The 20,726-nt window shown below is 32.3% G+C and overlaps 1 protein-coding gene across 3 annotated transcripts in view; it reads right to left on the bottom strand.

The window, feature by feature from the left end:
• LOC114333029 (thyrostimulin beta-5 subunit-like) overlaps window positions 1-20,726 on the bottom strand; it is a 150,836-nt gene that overhangs the window by 127,696 nt on the left and 2,414 nt on the right. For 2 of the 3 annotated variants that reach the window (XM_050649101.1, XM_050649100.1), the window contains exon 2: window positions 15,246-15,346. The exons of the other annotated variant lie outside the window; for it this stretch is intronic. The gene's annotated coding sequence lies outside the window, so the exon portion shown is untranslated. The remainder of the gene's footprint in view (window positions 1-15,245; window positions 15,347-20,726) is intronic. 3 annotated transcript variants of the gene reach the window in all.

Below are 20,726 nucleotides of genomic sequence, written 5' to 3' on the forward strand. Positions count from 1 at the left end.
GCCAGTGTAAGACCAATAATGACATATGCATCAAAAACAAGACCCGATACAGCCACAACACAAAGACTACTGAAGACAGCAGAGATGAGAGTAGTGAGAAGAATTACAGGAAATACACTGATCGATCGAAAGAGGAGCGAAGATATTAGAAGAAAATGTAACGTACAGTGTATAAACGAATGGACACTAAATAGAAAAAAAGAATGGAACAGCCACATAACCAGAATGGGGGAGACACGTGTGGTCAAAATAGGAAGAGATAAATCAGCAATCGGTAGAAGAAGTATCGGCCGACCGCGCAAAAGATGGAGTGACAACCTTCCATAGAGGTATCAATCCGCCAATGAACAAGCAGAATTGCTTATACAGAGGAAGAAGAAGAAGAATATCGGATCTATTGTGAATAATAAAAGGTGAAGTTAAATACATAAGTAATACATAATTTTTTGAATTAAATACATAAAAGTTTGAAATTAATCACTTACTACACTTTAAATAATGGTATTTTTTAAATTAGCTAAATACGGACATCAATTATCTAAACTTAGTGCCAATATTTTGTGCGCTGATGTAGCCAATCAGCCATCTTTCACTATTGGCTAATAAATACAAGAGCGCCCAATACTCCGTAAGGAGGGAAGGCAATAAATAGAGAGAGAGAGAGAAAGAGAGAGAGAGAGAGAGAGAGAGAGAGAGAGAGAGTATCAATATATATTGAGGTTTATGTTTACCTTCTTCTGACACATCTAAACCGAGACGACTACTACAAATAACAGAGATGAAAATATTTCGACGAATATCAGGGAAGAGTCTGTTGGATAAGGAGAGAAGCGAAAATATAAGAAGAGCATGCAATGTAGAAGATATAAATGGATGGGTGATAAAACGGAAATAGGAGTGGAACGAACACATTCGTAGAGGCATAATGGCAGAGGATAGGATAGTACGAATAGCACGAGATAAGTCACCAAATGGACGAAGAAGTATTGGCAGACCAAGAAAAAGATGGTGCGATAAACAATAATTTAGGAAGCTAATATTGAAGAAGAAACAGGCTTTAAAGCCTACATACAAGAAGGAAGAAGAAGAAGAAGAAGATATTTACCTTCTTGACGAGAATTATACATAATTTCAAAATTTCATCTTGTATTATTCCTAATGTTAGGAGCTGTTAGGTTGATGAGGAGGAGGATCAGGTTATTAACTTGACATAAAAATACAACACAAAAAATATACAGGGTGTTCCATTAAAAATAAAGATAATGGACCTATGGTAGACTGGTGCGAATCACTCTGTACATTTAAATTTATTTTGAAAGAGTGCATATTTAAATTTAAAAGTTAACATCTCAGCGTTTTTTATGCTAAACAATTTTATTCCATAAGTGGTTTCCAGACTTATAATTTTAAAATTTTACCCTGTAATATTCATAATAGATCCTACATGATATATAGTTTGTTGAAATCGGGTGGTCAGGGAGTTTTTAAAATAGAAAAATTACAGGGTGATCCTATAAAAATAAAGCCTGTGAAATAATGTAGGCTTGCATGAGTCACCTTGTAAATTTTTTTATGTTTCAAATGTACCGGGTGTCCCAATAAGAATGGCTCTCGGCCATATCTCAGGAACCGTTAATAGTAGAGCTTTGAAATAAAAAATTTTATAACAAAAGTTACCTCAGGAAAAGCCTGGAAATTATTTTCATAATTGTGGGTCCACCGCTAGAGGGCGTAATTGAATATCAAAAATAAAAAAATCTAAATTTTACAAAATTTTCCTAATAAAGGGGCACTGGAATTCCGATTATTGTATTCTTCATAAAATTCTGCGCATATTTGATTTAACAAGTTTAACTCTACCTTTGCAAATAAGAGGTGGGGGTGAGTGGGAACCTTGTTATGAAAAAATGGCTGTAAGTCCGGTACTGCTAAATCAAATTTTGAAAACTGGGTCTTGTTGAAGACAGGTCTTTTTCTTCAATGTAAGCGTGATAATTTTGAACCATCCTAATAAGTAATAAGCCAGCTGGGAGGCGTTATTTAATTTTTTTCAGAAATCTAGTTTTCTTTGGAAAATATTAAATACAAGTATGCATTTTTAATCATACTTTATAAAATTAGATTAAATTAGCAATAGAATAGCGAAAACCGCATGTCGATACCTTTTTTCTATCTCAAGATATCTCGAGAAACGTGTAAATTTTATACATAACTGTTACTATCACCGGTAAACTAAGTTAATGAAAAGTAGTGTGCTGTGGAAAAAAACAAAATAACATTTTCCTGATGTCAACGTATAAAAGTGTAATTAATTAAAACAACAATATAAAGAGAAACAATACTATTAAAATTAAATATAACACAGAACAAAAAGAACTACTTAGTGACGACCTAAATATTCAAATTGTTGCCCATCATACACTACTCTAGAATACATTATCCAGAGAATACTTAACCCCATTCAAAGCATATCGAGAGCAGAAATTGAGACTGCTGTTCAATCTACTCTTGAAAGAATAAATGTTTGCAACGAAAATGATGGGCAAAAATTTGAACGTTTATGTCATCACTAAATAGTTGTTTTTATTTCTTTGTAATAGGGCTTTTCAACGCTTCTCATTTGTTTCGAGCCTCTGTCATATGCCGTATAATCCGTGTATAATATTAATATACGAGATATGAACGAGGCTCGAAACAAATGAGAAGCGTTGAAAAGACCTAATATACGTTGACAGCTGGAAAATGTTCCTTTGTTGTTTCCATAGCCCACTACTTTTAATGAATTTCGTTTACCGGTGACAGTAACAGTTATGTTTTTAAATTTACACGTTTTGTAAGATATTTCGAGATAGAAAAAAGGTATTAACATGCGGTTTTCGCTATTCTGTTGCTAATTTTGTCTAATTTTGTAATATGGTATTAAAAATGCATGTTTGTATTTAATATTTTCCAAGGAAAACTAGATTTCTGAAAAAAATTAAATAACGCCTTTTAGCTGGCATATTACTCAGTAAGTTGGTTCGAAATCATAACTTGTACATTGACGAAAAAGATCTGTCTTCAACAAGACCAAGTTTGCAAAATTTGATTAAGCAGAACCGGACTCACAGCCAGTTTTTCATAACAAGGTTCCCACTCATCCCCACCTCTTATTTCCAAAGGTAGACCTAAACTTGTCAAATCAAATATGCGTAGAATGTTATGAAGAATACGAAGATCGGATTTCCAGCGCCCCTTCATTAGGAAAATTTTGTAAAATTTAGATTTTTTAATTTTTTATATTCAATTACGCCCTCTAGCGGTGGTCCCACAATTATGAAAATAATTTCCAGGCTTTTCCTGAGGCAACTTTTGTTATAAAATTCTTTATTTCAAAGCTCTACTATAAACGGTTCCTGAGATATGGCCGAGAGCCATTCTTATTGGGACACCCGGTACATATTTATGTTTTTTCTAAAAACAAGGCCAGAAATAATTTTATTCCATAAGTGGTTTCAACACTATGTAAAAGGTGGGTAGTATTGATGTTATAGATTTCCAGTTTCTCAATCAATATGTGGCAATATACTTGATTATTTCATTCATAGGAGATTCTGACCAATAGAAAGCTACAGAAATAAAAATTAAAGTGATTATTTTTTAATGATTTTAACTTCCAATCGTATAGTAAGATATTTGATCACGTGTTTAATTCTGTCCAATCAGATTAAAATTATACTGATTATTTCATTCATAGGAGATTCTGACCAATAGAAAGCTACAGAAATCTGAATTAAATCGATAATTTTTGATAATCTCCCGTCGTTAAGTATTATTATTATTAGATTCTTCTAAGTTTAATATAGAGAAAACTGTTAGTTTAAATTATTTAGCAGAAAGCAAAGAAATTCCTATTAATGTGAGTGATATAAGGAAAGAAACAGAATTAGATCGGATTTTGTCTCGTGTAACTAAATATATAGAATTATCTATACGTCAGATGCCCTTCGTTTATTATTAATATTTTAAAAATTATAAAAGTGATGACTTTCAATCGTCAAATATTTATGAAAACTGTATGTTTAATGGTACTTACATAAATAAATTACAATAAAATTTTGGTTTTGAACAGTTTTATTCATGAAATAATCGCAACAAATTGCACTCGACCTCTGAAATTAATATAGAATTTTTGCTCTCGTGACACTTTGACATAATTTCACTCACCTTCGGCTCGTGAAAATAAAACTGTCAAAGTGTCACTCGGGAAAAATTCAATAATTTCAGAGCTCTTGTGCAAGTACTACTGATTATTTCATTCATAGGAGATTCTGACCAATAGAAAGCTACAGAAATCTGAATTAAATCGATAATTTTTGATAATCTCCCGTCGTTAAGTATATTACGTCAGATGCCCTTCGCTGCTACGAAAAAATACATTCAGTGACATTAATGACAATTAATGTTTTAAAAATTATAAAAGTGATGACTTTCAATCGTCAAATATTTATAAAAACTGTGTGTTTAATGGTACTTACATAAATAAATTACAATAAAATTTTGGTTTTGAACAGTTTTACTCATGAAATAATCGCAACAAATTGCACTCGACCTCTGAAATTAATACAGAATTTTGGCTCTCGTGACACTTTGACATAATTTCACTCGCCTTCGGCTCGTGAAATTAAAACTGTCAAAGTGTCACTGGGGAAAAATTCAATAATTTCAGAGCTCTTGTGCAATTACTATTGAGAATTAGCTATACCCTATTCCACAAACATACGCCTGTTTTGGATTACTTCGACAACGAATATTTTACTGTGCAAAATAAGAAGAACGAAAGTAAATTGCACATTACATTGTTGTTTATTGGAATAATTATTAGCGCCATTTACTTTCGTATTTCTTATGTTGCACAGTAGAATATTCGTTGTCGAAGTAATCCAAAACAGGCGTATGTTCGTGAAATGGCCCATACTGTAGAAAATTACCGATAGAATTTTTTTAACGAGATTGTTTCTGTTTAATGGCAACCAGTTTCCCAGTTTTGACAACTGTCACATTTAAGAAAATATCCATAATATACGCATTAAAAAATAATCTTACGAATATCACACGACAGTAAGAATAAATAAGAAAATAATGCTTCATTTTTACTCAAATTTTTTGTCATTGGGCAATAGTCACTCGAGCCCTGCGGGCTCTCGTGTCTATTGCCAGACAACAAATTTTCGAAAAACTGTCGCATTATTTTCAATTTATTCTCACTCTCTCGTGATATTATACCCGATAATTTTTTATTATTTCATTCATAGGAGATTCTGACCAATATAAAGCTGCAGAAATCTAAATTAAATTGATAATTTTTGATAATTTCCCGTCGTCAAATATATTACGGCAGATGCCCTTCGTTGCTACGAAAAAATACATTCAGTGACATTAATGACAATTACTGTTTTAAAACTTAGAAAAGCGATGACTTTCAACCGTCAATTATTTATAACAACTGAGTAATTAATTGTACTAATTTGTACTAACATAAATAAATTACAATAAAGTTTTGGTTTTGAACAGTTTTATTCATGAAATAATCGCAGCAAATTGCACTCGATCTCTAAAATTATTATCGAATTGTTTCCCTCGTGCCACTTTGACATAATTTCACTCCCCTTCGGGTCGTGAAATTAAAACTGTCAAAGTGTCACTCGGGAAAAATTCGATAATTTTAGAGCTCTTGTGCAATCACTACTAATTATTTCATTTATAGGAGATTCGGACCCATAGAAAGCTACAGAAATAAAAATTAAAGTGATTAGTTTTTGATGATTTTAACTTCCAATCGTATAGTAAGATATTTTATCACGTGTTTAATTCTGTCCAATCAGATTAAAATTATACTGATCCTTATCTACTGTAGAAAATTACCGATAGAATTTTTTTAAGTAGATTGTTTCTGTTTAATGGCAACCAGTTTCCTAGTGTTGACAAATGTCACATTTAAGAAAATATCCATAATATACGTATTAAAAAATAATCTTACGAATATCACACGACAGTAAGAATAAATAAGAAAATAATGCTTCATTTTTACTCAAATTTTTTGTCATTGGGCAATAGTCACTCGAGCCCTGCGGGCTCTCGTGTCTATTGCCAGACAACAAATTTTCGAAAAACTGTCGCATTATTTTCAATTTATTCTCACTCTCTCGTGATATTATACCCGATAATTTTTTATTATTTCATTCATAGGAGATTCTGACCAATATAAAGCTGCAGAAATCTAAATTAAATTGATAATTTTTGATAATTTCCCGTCGTCAAATATATTACGGCAGATGCCCTTCGTTGCTACGAAAAAATACATTCAGTGACATTAATGACAATTACTGTTTTAAAACTTAGAAAAGCGATGACTTTCAACCGTCAATTATTTATAACAACTGAGTAATTAATTGTACTAATTTGTACTAACATAAATAAATTACAATAAAGTTTTGGTTTTGAACAGTTTTATTCATGAAATAATCGCAGCAAATTGCACTCGATCTCTAAAATTATTATCGAATTGTTTCCCTCGTGCCACTTTGACATAATTTCACTCCCCTTCGGGTCGTGAAATTAAAACTGTCAAAGTGTCACTCGGGAAAAATTCGATAATTTTAGAGCTCTTGTGCAATCACTACTAATTATTTCATTTATAGGAGATTCGGACCCATAGAAAGCTACAGAAATAAAAATTAAAGTGATTAGTTTTTGATGATTTTAACTTCCAATCGTATAGTAAGATATTTTATCACGTGTTTAATTCTGTCCAATCAGATTAAAATTATACTGATCCTTATCTACTGTAGAAAATTACCGATAGAATTTTTTTAAGTAGATTGTTTCTGTTTAATGGCAACCAGTTTCCTAGTGTTGACAAATGTCACATTTAAGAAAATATCCATAATATACGTATTAAAAAATAATCTTACGAATATCACACGACAGTAAGAATAAATAAGAAAATAATGCTTCATTTTTACTCAAATTTTTTGTCATTGGGCAATAGTCACTCGAGCCCTGCGGGCTCTCGTGTCTATTGCCAGACAACAAATTTTCGAAAAACTGTCGCATTATTTTCAATTTATTCTCACTCTCTCGTGATATTATACCCGATAATTTTTTATTATTTCATTCATAGGAGATTCTGACCAATATAAAGCTGCAGAAATCTAAATTAAATTGATAATTTTTGATAATTTCCCGTCGTCAAATATATTACGGCAGATGCCCTTCGTTGCTACGAAAAAATACATTCAGTGACATTAATGACAATTACTGTTTTAAAACTTAGAAAAGCGATGACTTTCAACCGTCAATTATTTATAACAACTGAGTAATTAATTGTACTAATTTGTACTAACATAAATAAATTACAATAAAGTTTTGGTTTTGAACAGTTTTATTCATGAAATAATCGCAGCAAATTGCACTCGATCTCTAAAATTATTATCGAATTGTTTCCCTCGTGCCACTTTGACATAATTTCACTCCCCTTCGGGTCGTGAAATTAAAACTGTCAAAGTGTCACTCGGGAAAAATTCGATAATTTTAGAGCTCTTGTGCAATCACTACTAATTATTTCATTTATAGGAGATTCGGACCCATAGAAAGCTACAGAAATAAAAATTAAAGTGATTAGTTTTTGATGATTTTAACTTCCAATCGTATAGTAAGATATTTTATCACGTGTTTAATTCTGTCCAATCAGATTAAAATTATACTGATCCTTATCTACTGTAGAAAATTACCGATAGAATTTTTTTAAGTAGATTGTTTCTGTTTAATGGCAACCAGTTTCCTAGTGTTGACAAATGTCACATTTAAGAAAATATCCATAATATACGTATTAAAAAATAATCTTACGAATATCACACGACAGTAAGAATAAATAAGAAAATAATGTAAAAGAAAAGAAAGGATGGTTTAGATTATTTCCTGACTCAACTTTCGAAGAAAATAATGCTTCATTTTTACTCAAATTTGTTGTCATTGGGCAATAGCCACTCGAGCCCTGCGGGCTCTCGTGTCTATTGCCAGACAACAAATTTTCGAGAAACTTTCGCATTATTGTCAATTTATTCTCACTCTCTTGTGATATTATACCCGATAATTTTTGATAATATCCCGTCGTCAAGTATATTACGTCAGATGCCCTTCGTTGCTACGAAAAAATACATTCAGTGACATTAATGACAAATTACTGTTAACATTAATTATAACAAAAAATTATAAAAGTGATGACTTTCAACCGTCAAATATTTATAACAACTGTGTGTTTAATTGTACTAATTTGTACTTACATAAATAAATTACAATAAAATTTTGGTTTTGAACAGTTTTATTCATGAAATAATCGCAGCAAATTGCACACGATCTCTAAAAATATTATCGAATTTTTGCCCTCGTGATACTTTGACATAATTTCACTCCCCTTCGGGTCGTGAAATTAAAACTGTCAAAGTGTCACTCGGGAAAAATTCGATAATTTTAGAGCTCTTGTGCAATTACTACTGAAAATATAACTAGCTTTAAAATATGATCATCTTTGCAATCACTAGTATTATTATATTTGTGTTAGACATTACTATATTTGTGTTAGACATTTTTTACAGTTTGATTTAATAATATACTGCGAGGCATAAGTTAGGGATATAGAAAATTATGATTATTTTCACAGTTGATTTTTTCGTGAACAGATTAACGGATTCCAGTAATATTTTTTTTATTATATATACCGGGTGGAAGAAACGAACTGTTTTTCTTACGTTAAGTTTGAGACATCCTGTAGGCAGAACGAGGTACAAATGTGAGTATACATCCGAATCATATTGCAGTCTTATGTTTGGTGAACATTTTGTTTTTTTTTTGACATATCTATCTTCAGAAACAAAGAAAATAGATAGTTTTGTAGTTTAAGATGTGTTTTAATTGAAACAAATCCAAATTAACAATAAAAAAATAACAAGACTAAATGTTCACTCTAATGGCATATAAAACAACATAATGCTATTCTACACCCCACCAGAATAAAAACAATGGGAACCTTCTCTGGTTACACCTCCGAGGCATCTACAATATGCAAGCCATACGGAAGCTGAGACTAAGGAAGATGACGGAATTCCACAATTTACAATTCACGTCCCATCTGCTCAGCGCGGTAAAGTTCCAACGAGAATGGTTCCCTTCGTACTCCAATCAGAGTAAATGTAACTCAAAAATTAATAACCATTTTCAATTTCGTTGCAAAACGAAAATACAGCCGAACCATATTCTAGTCCAATCAGAGAGCGCAGCAAGCACCTCTACCAGTTTCGAAACTTATTAGTCCCTCATCAGGAGGCACATATGCTGCTCTCCCTGATCCAGCCAAAACCAACCCCAGCGTGCAGTCCCGGATTGCAACGAACGAAACGGCATAGATGCCCTAGCGGCAACTGCTACAACAAGACTAAGTTTTCACTCTAATGGCATATAAAACAACATAATGCTATTCTACACCCCACCAGAATGAAAACAATGGGAACCTCCTCTGGTTACACCTCCGAGGCTTCTACAATATGCAAGCCATACGGATGCTGAGACTAAGGAAGATGAGGGAATTCCACAATCTACAATTCACGTCCCATCTGCTCAGCGTGGTAAAGTTCCAACGAGAATATAAGTTTGAGTAAACCTTTGCTAACTGTAAATACTAAAGAAATATCCAAAATAATAAAAAATAGCACAATCCGTTAATCTCTTCACAAAAAAATCAACTATGAAAATGAGCATAATTTTCTATATTCCTAACATATTCTTCGCAGTGTAGAGAAAAAAGGAAAAGTCAATTAAGGTACATTTTTTTAACTCACAATAAAACACTGAAAAACGTTTGTTTTCTATACTTCCACAAAATTTATTACAACTATGTTATTACTACAGCAGTTTCGGCAAAGTGCCTTTCTCAAGTGATATATTTTACAATGTGTTTGCCTTTTTAAGTCTTTAACTGAAGAGGTTGAGGAGTGGGGAGCTGCTTGTCTCCAGTTGGTCATTCAGAATTATATCTGTATTTTCCAATTTATTAATTTCCATTGATTCTAAAAGTGATAGCTTAAGTCCTTTATTTTGAATATGTAGAATTTGAAACTCTTCATTGAAAGAATGATTATGATCTAGAAGGTGAAATGCGTCTGTAGAAGTGTCTGTTTTTCTATTGTTGAAAGCCCTTTTGTGTTCTGCTATCCGTTTGTCAAAAGTTCTGCCAGTTTGACCGATGTAAGTTTTCGGACAGTCACCACAAGTTAGTTTGTACACACCACTCTGTAGTTGCTTTCTCTTTTGGCTTTTATTGTTTTTAATATGTTTGCTTAAGTTGTTATTAGTTCTGAAAGCTGGTGTTATTCCTTTCTTTTTTATGTATCTGGCTATTTTTGTTGTTATATTGCCAGTATATGTGAGAAAGCAGAAGGTACTGGGTTCTTTCTGTGGTGGTGGATACACTAATTTCAAGGCTTTCTTATGGAGTTTTTGGTTTAAAATATTGTTAACTGTTTGTTCGTTATAGCCATTGTTTACTGCTATTTGTCTAATGATATTTAGTTCTGTCTCGAAGTTATTTTTTGGCATAGGAATTTCTGTCAGTCTATGTATCATGCTATGGTAGGCTGCTAATTTGTGTTGTGTAGGATGGGATGATGAATTGTGTATAGTTGTGTCAGTATGGGTAGGTTTATGATATACGGAGAACTCATGTTTGTTGTGTAGTCTGGTAATCGTTACATCTAGAAAGTTTATGGAATTATTCTGTTCTGTTTCTATTGTGAACTCAATATTACTATGAAGTGAATTAATGTATGATAGAAATTGGTCAAGTTGTCTGTTAGTTCCTGTAAAGCAGACTAGTATGTCATCAACGTATCTCCACCAATATAAGAACTGTTTAAATACGGGGTGTTTAGAAATTGTTGTTTCAAGTTGGTTCATAAATATATCTGATAGTAATGGGCTTAGAGGATTACCCATAATAAGTCCTGCACTGTTGTTTGTGTAAATTTGATTATTGAATTCAAAATAGTCTTGATTTATGCAAATTTCAAGAAGGTGTAAAATTTCAGATGCAATGATCGGATTTGTACTATTATGTTCTAAAAGGTTTTTAACTAAAACAAAAGTTTCTGTAGGAGGAACACTAGGAAAAAGATTTTTTACGTCAAATGAAATTAGTCTGGAGTTGTTGGGCAATTGAAAATGTTGTATTTTATTAACTAGTTCTAGTGTATTTTTTACGGTGAATTTAGGTGAAAATTTAGTGTATTCTGTAATAATATCTGACAGTTTTTTTTAAAGTTTATATGACGGAGCTGTATAAAAAGAAACTACAGGTCTTATTGGGTGGTCAGGTTTGTGTTTACACAATTCATCATCCCATCCTACACAACACAAATTAGCGGCCTACCATAGCATCATACATAGACTGACAGAAATTCCTATGCCAAAAAATGACTTCGAGACAGAACTAAATATCATTAGACAAATAGCAGTAAACAATGGCTATAACGAACAAACAGTTAACAACATTGTAAACCAAATAACTCCATAAGAAAGCCTTGAAATTAGTGTATCCACCACCACAGAAAGAACCCAGTACCTTCTGCTCTCTCACATATACTGGCAAAATAACAACCAAAATAGCCAGATACATAAAAAAGAAAGGAATAACACCAGCTTTCAGAACTAACAACAACTTAAGCAAACATATTAAAAACAATAAACGCCGAAAGAGAAAGCAACTACAGAGTGGTGTGTACAAACTAACTTGTGGTGACTGTCCGAAAACTTACATCGGTCAAACTGGCAGAACTTTTGACAAACGGATAGCAGAACACAAAAGGGCTTTCAACAATAGAAAAACAGACACTTCTACATACGCACCTCACCTTCTAGATCATAATCATTCTTTCAATGAAGAGTTTCAAATTCTACATATTCAAAATAAAGGCCTTAAGCTATCACTTTTAGAATCAATGGAAATTAATAAATTGAAAAATACAGATATAATTCTGAATGACCAACTCGAGACAAACAGCTCCCCACTCCTCAACCTCTTCAGTTAAAGACTTAAAAAGGCAAACACATTGTAAAATATATCACTTGAGAAAGGCACTTTGCCTAAACTGCTGTAGTAATAACATAGTTGTAATAAATTTTGTGGAAGTATAGAAAACAAACGTTTTTCAGTGTTTTATTGTGAGATAAAATGAACCATCAAAAAAATGCATCAAGTAACGGTCGAATCCATCAACATTTTTTTAAGTTTAATTTCACTACTAACTCGAACTCTGATTGTAGATATGTGAATAAAATTTACATAATATCTGTTCAATTGTCTATGCCAATGCCATAAAAAAGTTAATAAAAAACACTTTAATAATATCTAATGATAAAAAATAAATAATCCATAATTAGATACTCACGGACAAAGATATTGCATATTTTGAAATTTTTATGTGAAGTAGGTTTTTCTTTTCAGGATTTCTGGATTATTTTAAAATTAATGCTCTATATGAGGTTAAAACTGGCATATCGTTCACCATAAGGAAGCATGATTGACATAACTTATCTAGAGAAAAGATGGTGAACGGTATGCCAGTTGTAACCTAATAGAGATCGTTAATTTTGGTGGTGGCGGCATAGTAGACCTGGACTAATGTGTAAAAAACGTCTATTTTTGGATGTGAGAGGTGGCATTCGGATTTTTGCAGATAAAGTTAGGTGACACCTTCAGTAATAATAATTGACTTATGCTCCTTCTAAAATATGCCCGGAACATTAATAAAAAAATTAAAATATTTAAAAATTTCGGAAAACATTTTTTGATTTTTTTCTGCTTTGTTTGATTATAACTTTAAAACGATTCATTTTGGAACAAAGTCGTACAGAAATAAAATAAAGATAATTGAATTTTGTATGATATACGATTGGTCAAAAATGTCTTAAGGTATTACCTTTTCTGCAATATAGCAATAAATACAAAATAAGGGGGCAAAATACGCCTGTTGTTATTCAATGTTTCTTAACCGCTTTGGTGGCACTTAGAACCTTAGTAATTCGCTTGAAAAATTCTTATAACTTACTTAAACGGTCTACCAAATTTCATTAAAATCTACCTAATAGATTTTGCATAATAAATTTGCAATCTAAATGTTTTTAAAAAAGTTCAAATTTTTTAAAATCTTTCTGAACAAAAAGTAGACCATTTAGAAGTTGGCTAATTTTTTTACATATAAAGAGGTACTCTACCTATCTGATACACTTTACATAATTAAAATAGGATTATTTAAGGGGCCTCAGCAATGTTTTAAAATTATAAACAATTTTTTTTCTTATAAAAAAATAGCTTTGTTTAATAATAAAAAAAATGAATTTTTAGCAATGTAAATAATTAAAAACGGTATAATTTGACTTAAACTTTCAAATGCTGTCAGCAGAATTGCTATTTTATGTTTTAATCAAAAGTTATTCGCATTCAAAAATTGAAATTTTTCGATTTTTTGAAAGTTCCACCGCGTTTATCTCGAAAACTATGCATCCTACGAAAAAGCTTATAAGAACATTTTTTGCTTAGAATTACCCAAGAAATACAAAAAAAGTTTTATTTTGCGAAAAATCGATGTTATGTAATTCCTCATGTTCTTTGTTTATAACAATTTTATCGTCATCCGGATCAACTGTTACCCAAAAAATTCGTGTTCTACGGGTCAAAATACATAAAAAAAACTTAGATAAGTTCATCTAAATAAAGGAGCCCGTAGCATCCCCTCCTGGCCACAGCACTAATTTGTTTATAAGCCAAAAAATTGTTTATAACTTAAAAACATTGGTGAGGCTGCTTAAATAATCCGATTTCAATTAGGTGCATTAGATAGGTGCTTCTTTATATGTAAAAAATTGACAAATCTTTTTATGTTCTAGTTTCTGTTGTGCAAGATTTTAAAAAATTTTAATTTAAAAAAAAAGTTTAGGTTGCAAAATTATTATGCAAAATCTAGTAAGTCAATTTTAATGAAATTTGGTGGACGGTTTTAGCACATCACAAATACTTTCTAAGCGAATTAGAAAGGTTCCAAGTGTAACCTAAGTGATTGAAAAACATTGAATAATGACAGGCTTGTTTTGCCCCCTTATTTTATATTTATTGCTATTTTGCAGCAAGGTTGATAAATTAAGACATTTTGAACTAATCGTATCTGATAGAAAATTTAATTATTTTTGTTTTATTTCTATACGACTTTGTTCCAAAATGTTATAAGTATATATGTATATAAAGTTATAAGCAAAGGAACTAGAAAAAAAAACGAAATTTTTTGAAATTTTTAAATATTTTATTTTTTTTATTAATGTTCCGGGCATATTTGAGAAGGAGCATAAGTCAATTATTATTAACGAAGTTATCACCAAACGTTATCCGCAAAAATCAGAATGCCACCTCTCACATCCACCTAAAAACAGATGCTTCCTGGTCTATAGTGCTATGGAATGGCATTTCTTGGAAAGGACATACCTAACTTGTGTGGGCGATTGGGTGAATGACAACTGACATGCACATAAAAAAAAATTTGTTTTGCATTTAGCCAGCCATATTGGATACAACATATTTGTGCTACTGCACGTTAACGCACGTCTTCACGTCGCTAGGATAGTGAATACTTACCTTGATGAGATTCAATTTAAAAATTATATTGGCCACCATATAGCCCATATCAGATTCAAATCCAATCGAGCATTTATATGACACTTAAAACATTGTGTTTGGAAAATTTATCCTAAACCTGTAACAAGGGGAGGGCTAAGGATTGCAGCACAAAAAAAATCAGTTCACATGATTATTTCAAAATATTTTTGTCCGTGGGTGTATAATCAAATATGACAATAAAATTTGCACCTAAAACCAATGTTTTTTTCTGATTTGGAAAATAAAGTAAGTTTTGTTCAAATGTATAACAATGTAATAATAGAAATATAATGAATTAATAATTATTTATAAGAATTTATGTCCTGTAATTAATATTTTTTGGGTAAACTTATTGTTATTACCAAATATGTAATTTTGTATTGTTTTGTAAAATGTATTTGTTAATTTCGACGGACATACACATTGTGTATGTGTAAAAAATGTGGGCTGTCAAACCAGATGCAAAGTCTTAAAATGCAGGCGCGAAATAAATAAATGGAGCACCTACCTGTTGTGCGGCGCTGGCAGTCGGTAGTTTCTTTGAGAGTGGAGTTTTGGCGCCTGTGGCTCGACTGGGAAGTTTTCGAATCGAACTCTTCACAACAACTCCTGCAACATATAGGATAACAGAGGTGGTTGCGACACAACTTTGTGATTAATAAAAGTTGCGTCGCTCATTATACCGCGCGGAATAAGAGGGCGGAGCACTTCATGCTTTTTGCGCAGATGCGTTTGCAAAAATATGTTACCGGCCTTTAAAACATTAAAACGAATTATGTACAAAAACTTCAAAGAATTTTTAAAGTTGATATGTATTTGTTTTTATGTGTACACTTATTTTTAATAGTTATTTTTCTACAACCGTGCTTAAAATGCAATTTTTAGCACTCCATAGAGTTAAAAATGCTACTTTAAAGCACTATGGTTCGTTTTTTAACTAAGAGGAGTGATTCAAATTTACTGCGCTGTATTGCTTGTTTGTAATTGGTCCAACCGCAGGCAAGTTTACTCCACTGTTATAATTTTGACACTAATGACATTTATCAAATTTTGACACTAGTGAATTTTCATAGGATAATTAAGTTATATCGGCGACTTTTGTGTTTTCTTTGTTATTCCTTTAATGTTTAGATTGTTACTCTGCTTTTATGTAAAAAGCAGTTGTTTTTGGAACTCTTTAGCGACGTATTAACCCGCCGCGGCCGTTACACGCATCTTCTATTGTGACGTGGTTGCACGCGTATGAACGTCGCCCTCACCTACATAAATTCGACTTATTTCGAGGAAGAATGAATGTCAACATGTATAAATATAAAATGGGTTGTACTCACATATTATAGAAAGTCTCGTAAACCAATTTTTTTTTATTAATTTAACAAAACAAAAGTAAAAATAATATAGATCAAAAGCAAGTTTTCTTAATTTTCAATTTCAGCAAGCCACTGAAGAAATTAACGTTCTTTACGCGAATTCATTTTACTAAACATACAAATTAAAATTAAAAACTGTTCTGAAGCTATTTCTTTATGGTATTTATGTAATTAACTATTAATATTTTGTATTTTGATAACGACGTCCGAGGTGGAATTCGAAACGTCAATAAAATCAATTTTTCAAGTTAAATTGTGGCCCAATTAGAATAGGTAAATTTAAAAATGGGTGCTTAACCAGTGGCGCACCTAAAATTTTCCTCTGGGGGAGGGAGGGGGGTTTGCTTGGGCACCGAAAGTTTTTTGTATCATTTGTGAAAGACAAGTTACATTTTCCTACTTTCTTTTATATATATTTCTATATGCTCTGGGTGGGATTTTAACCCCCAAACTCCCCCCTCGGTGTGCCACTGTTCCTAACCTAATCCAAACAATAATATTTTAATTAAACCTACCTAAAGATTAAATAAAAACCTAAAAGTTTCTTTGAGATAATAGAAACGTGATTTCACTGTGATTGCACGCGCAGTGAGGAATTCCCTCACTTGAAGGGGGATGTCTCTTCTTTCAACTATCACACAGCACACTGGCCGCCTGAAATATTCTATAACTTTTTCATACCCTTTCATAAACCATGCTAAAGGCATTCCTGGGTGCTTAAGGTTATCGTATTAGTTTACACAATTTCATTGGTTATAAACAAATATGGTGAGGGATTTCCTCATAGCGCGTGTAATGGCGGGTTAATTTAATATAATACATATGGATTACCGTTGAGGGCTGACTAGATCAACCAAAAAAGAAGATGTATTTGGTTATTATTCTAGTGACTTTCCTGGGTGTAAATCTGTCTTTTTAGTTTACTCCTCCTGGTTAAAAAATAAACTATAGTGCTTTAAAATTTTTAAGGCACTGCAGTTAAAAGTGAATTGTCAAATTGTGAAACGTCAAAATATTTATATTTCATTTATTAACATTAATATTAATAGTACAACTTGCGCAATTTGAAAAATGTGGTTTAAAAGGTTTTTAAAATTTAATTTAAACTGTATTATTGCATTTTTAACACGTTTGTAGAAAAAAACTATTAAGATTTGTTAAAATATACAACAATAAAAGTAATATGTTATTCTATAGTTGTTATGATTTACGTATTGACAGTATAGGCAGTTTTGATGAAATGTCAAGAAAAATATAAAAATGGAATGTCAGTCAAGTTCAAGTAAAAGTTTTTGTAGATATTGTCCTGTAATTGAGAATAAATAAATTATAATTGTTAATATATAAGACGTTTGTAGAAAAAATATTGTATGATATACGTGTTAAAAAGTACATTTTTAAGGCACTCATGTGAATTGAGTGCACACATGAGTGCCTTAAACATGTACTTTTTAACACGTATATTTTTTCTACAAACGTCTTATATATCAACAATAATAATTTATTCATTCTCAATTACAGGAAAATAACTACAGGAAACTATAGAATAATAACATCTACGTTTATTGTTGAGTTTTTTTCTACAAACGTGTTGAAAATGCAATAATACAGTTTAAATTAAATTTTAAAAACCTTTTAAACCACCTTTTTCAAATTGCGCAAGTTGTACTATTAATATTAATGTTAATAAATGAAATATAAATATTTTGACGTTTCACAATTTGACAATTCACACTTTTAACTGCTGTGCCTTAAGAATTATAAAGCACTAGTGCTTTAAAGTAGCATTTTTAACGCTCCTATGGAGTGCTAAAAATGGCATTTTTAACACGGTTGTAGTAACTGGTTATTTAACCAACAAGTGTATTAATAAGGGCGATTAACAATTGAGATATTTTAACGCGTGAGCGGCGCGAGCGCGTTAATGTTCGAGATTGTTAATCGCCATTTTAATTCACTAGTTCGTTACAAAACTTCTCCCTCGACCGTACTTTTCAGAAATAAAGATATATCCATCTTTTGATTTTTCAAATACACAGAATTTTAAACAATAAAGCAAATAATGACATACAATGACAGATAGTACTAACAGCGGCTACTTGATTTTAAATTTTTTAGTGGGAATATAAATATGTAGGTATATGTTTGGTTGCCTACACCGCAGGTCACTGCTAATCACAGAGTGTTTAATTAATTTATGCAAGCAATGTATGTTGTGTTGCCTATAATGAAATCGTTCATTATTAAAAAATCATTCATTAACAGCGGTCATTAATCAACGATTTTGAGGGTGTTAAAATTGATCATAAATGGACGGTCCACGGAAAAATATATTAATGTCCGACGGGTATATTATTTGACTAATAATGACATGATTTCGAAGTCAGTTAAGTATGATATAATTCCCTAAGGCGTTATTTTGAAAAATAATGCCGTAGGGCATTACATTTAAATAACTAGTTAAATACTGTTAATATGACAAACAACAACCTAAGTAAAACTATGGTTACCACAATTACGTTACGACTATTGCTGGTACCTAAATGTGCTTATTTGAAAACTAATTAATTCAAAATTCATTCAAATGTTGACGTTGAAGGCACCACGGGTATTATAGACAATAACGCTTTTGGTCAACGTATATCCCTCGGGCCAAAGGCCCTCGGTATATACACCATTGGCCTCAAGCGTTATTATCCTTATAATACCCTTGGTACCTTAATAACTATTATGCTTACATCATAATCTTTATATTTAATATTTTGTCATAAGATAAATAAATAATATGTCGTGAATCCCAGTCGACTTGATATAAATCCTTCAATAGGCGAGGCGAAAATGCAATAAACCTAGCAAGTTTTTGCAGTTGGGATGAATCTCAATGAAACTTAATGAATTCGATTTTTAAGAGCTTTAGGAAACTTTGTTAACTAAACTGAGGATGAAGAAATGAAAATTGCATTATTGAACAACGAAAACGCATTTTGAAAAATGCATTTCGAAGGGATGAAAAATGAAAAATTTGTAAAATAAAAATGTATACCATTTTTAACTACTTCGTCCACCAAACTACTTCGTCCGAAAAATTTGTAATTCAGAAATAATTGGGGCATTAGTTCAATATTACTATTCGGGGGTTTTTGGGCTTCCTGAATACAAATATCATAACGGTAATGGTCTCCAAGTTACTTGGTGTCCAGGATGGGCCTCGTCCCTTGGATTTTTATGGAAATTCGGATCAGGTAGCTGATCACTAATATCATGACGACGATTGTCTCAAACCATATGGACTGATAATAAACATCAGCAAAACCAGGCTAATGATCATCAGCAAGGAAAACATAACTGGAGCAAATATGTATGTGAACCAAATGAGAACTGAACGTGCCTCACAATACAAATACTTGGGAACTATAATTAATAAGTCGTGAGACAATACCCAAGAGATTAGATGTCGCATCGGAAAGTTAAAAAGTGCATTCGTGACTATGAGCTCAGTGTTCAAGAGCCATGACCTCATCCTAGAGACAAAAATTAGGCTCCTTAAATGTTACGTGTACTCAGTGCTTCAATACGGAATAAAAATGTGGACGTTTAAGGCAGAAACTAAACTCATCAACAGACAAAGTCACCAATGAAGAAGTGCTACGGAAGGTGAATACAATCAAAGATTTGGTCAATATCGTGAAAGACCGTAAGCTGCAGTACTTGGGACATATAATAAGAGCAAGGCAGATACGAGCTACTCCAATGCATGTTTCAAGGTAAAATTTAAGAAAAAAGAACCTCAGAAAGAAGAAGAATATCCTTGTTTGCTAACCTAAGAGCATGGTATAGAAAGACCTCAACATAACTATTCCGTAAAGCAACCAATAAAATTATCATTGCCAGAACGATCGCCAACGTTCGGAACGGACAGGCACCCTAAGGAGAAGATTGTCTCAGAGGCACCTGTTGCTCAGAACGGGCTTTGACTCCTGAAGTTTTGTGGAAATTCGATACAAAATTAATGGAAACTTGTTATTGCTAGTTTTTGGGTTCGCTGAATATGAATATCATAACAGAGATGGTCTCCGAAGGCACCTGCTGCTCAGGATGGGCCTTATCTCCTGGAGATGTATGGAAATTCGATACAAAACCAATGTAAACTCATTACTAGTAAAATCATGACGGCCACTGTCTCAGGGGCACCTGTTGCTCAGAACGGGCTTTGATTCCTGGAGTTTTGTGGAAATTCGATACACAAGCAATGCAATCTCGTACTCGCTAGTTTTTGGGTTCGCTGAATACGAATATCATAACAGCGATGGTCTCCGAAGGCACCTGCTGCCCAGGATGGGCCTTATCTCCTGAAGTTTTATGGAAATTCGATACAAAATCAATGTAAACTCGTTACTTGTGAATTTTTGAAGTCGCTGATCACAAATATCATGACCGAAACTGTCTCAGGGGCACCTGTTGCTCAGAACGGACTTTGACTCCTGGAGTTTTGTGGAAATTCGATACACAAACAATGCAATCTCGTACTCGCTAGTTTTTGGGTTCGCTGAATACGAATATCATAACAACGATGGTCGCCGAGGCACCTGCTACCCAGGATGGGCCTCATCTCCTGAAGT

Source organism: Diabrotica virgifera, chromosome 4 (assembly GCF_917563875.1).
Source record: "Diabrotica virgifera virgifera chromosome 4, PGI_DIABVI_V3a".
Taxonomy (NCBI): Eukaryota; Metazoa; Arthropoda; class Insecta; order Coleoptera; family Chrysomelidae; genus Diabrotica; species Diabrotica virgifera.